We start from the raw sequence: 1,735 nt of genomic DNA on the forward strand, positions 1-1,735 counted from the left end.
ACACTCCCACCTACAGTCCTCCGCTCTACCAGCTGAGTTATCGAAAGCACTAGGAGTTAAGACAGAAACTCAACCTATTAGGGTTCTGTAGCTCTTCTGCTGGCCAAAAAGCACTTCTGGTGCAGGAAGACGTGCTGGCTTTTTGAGGAGGGAAGCAAAAAGGAGCCCACCTTCCCATACCGGGAGACGAACACTGGCCACCTGGGTGAAAATCAGGAATCCTAACTGCTAGACCATAGGGGAACTGCCTTGAACCGGCCACAGACTTCTGGGCCACTTTCCATACGTGTGGCCAGTGTGGGGGCAGGGTTTTGTAGGGCCACTTTCCATACGTGTGTCCAGTGTGGAGTCAGGGTTTTGTAGTGGCCTATGGGTTTTGGTGTGTATGACTTTAACAATGTGAGAATAATTTTGCAAAACAAGAATTATCCGAAGGGATCGTTTCTGAATTAAATCGTGATGCATGCATTCAGGGGACCTGTTGCTTGACTCACCCAGGAGGTTCAGTTTTTTTTGGCAGATTCCAGTGATTGCTGAATAGATACCTCAAACTGGTAAATAAAGTCTTGTCCAGGAGAAAATACCCACTTCTTGCATTCGAAAACACTCATGGTAACCGTTCTTTAGAGGAAAAAAAACCTATCGTCGGTCTGTCAATTTACAAAAATGACAAATTGTGAGATTAACAATGAAAGTGAGAGACATTTTAAATCGGATAAATTGCGGATTATTCGCTCGTTCAGTTTCATTTAGTTCACAACTAATTCTCAATGTCCAGGTGGCAGTTAGGAATAAGGCTACAAAATGGCAAGCCCATGACACCAAATCACATGGCATTACACCCTGCAAAGTAGTGAAGCAGTTACAAAGTAGCCATGTAGTTGTTCATTCAAGAATCAAATGACTGCCAGTCTGGAGCTTATTTCCATGTTAATCGCCGAGCTTGTCGGAGTGCTTGTGGGACGATTGGCAATCACGAAACATGTGCTCATCTCCCGTAGACATTAGAACGGGTGTGCAACATATGCCTTTTGTGGAATAAAAGATGTGTGCTTGGAGATTTGTCTTTTCCTCTGGACTTTTCGAAAAAAAAAAAAACATAAACTACAAAAACAGCCTGAGAAAAGTAAACAGAGAGCAAGCCAGCCAGGAGTCGAACCTAGAATCTTCTGATCCGTAGTCAGACGCATTATACATTGCGCCACTGGCCCACCGAAAGAAGTGCCTCGCGATTGCACCAGACTTGCTGGTTTTTGACGTGACAAAGGCCAGAATTGCCTTCTAATTATTCTCATGCTACTATCAGGAGTGCAACAAAACCACCCATCCCTGGTGGTCTAGTGGTTAGGATTCGGCGCTCTCACTGCAGCGGCCCGGTTTCGATTCCCGGTCAGGAATGCTCTTTTGCCTTCCAACGGTGGACTGTGAAGTGAAGCTCTGCTTGCAGCTGCAAGAAACCCAGCCAAACAAGAAAAAATGTGAGCATTTGAAAATGGACCTCCTTCGAGCCGGAGTCGAACCAGCGACCTAAGGATTGCCAACACTCCGCGAACCAGTGACCTAAGGATCGCCAACACTTCTACCTATAGTCCTCCGCTCTACCAGCTGAGCTATCAAAGGCACCGGGACTAAGACAGAACCTCAACCTAATAGGGTTCTGTAGCTCTACTGCTGGCCAAAAATCACTTCAGGTGCAGGAAGACGTGATGGCTTTTTGAGGAGGGAAGCAAAAAGG

The 1,735-nt window shown here is 46.1% G+C and overlaps 1 non-coding gene across 1 annotated transcript; it reads right to left on the minus strand.

Annotated features, from left to right (window-relative positions):
- Positions 1 to 1,499: 1,499 nt before the first annotated feature.
- trnay-aua (transfer RNA tyrosine (anticodon AUA)) lies at positions 1,500 to 1,620 on the minus strand. The gene is made up of 2 exons: positions 1,584 to 1,620; positions 1,500 to 1,535 (listed from the first exon to the last, which is right to left on the minus strand). It is a non-coding gene; the product is annotated as a tRNA-Tyr (tRNA).
- Between the last annotated feature and the right edge of the window lie 115 nt (positions 1,621 to 1,735).

The sequence above is a fragment of the Sinocyclocheilus rhinocerous genome, unplaced genomic scaffold (assembly GCF_001515625.1).
Source record: "Sinocyclocheilus rhinocerous isolate Xijiao unplaced genomic scaffold, SAMN03320098_v1.1 scaffold37745, whole genome shotgun sequence".
NCBI classification, from domain to species: domain Eukaryota; kingdom Metazoa; phylum Chordata; class Actinopteri; order Cypriniformes; family Cyprinidae; genus Sinocyclocheilus; species Sinocyclocheilus rhinocerous.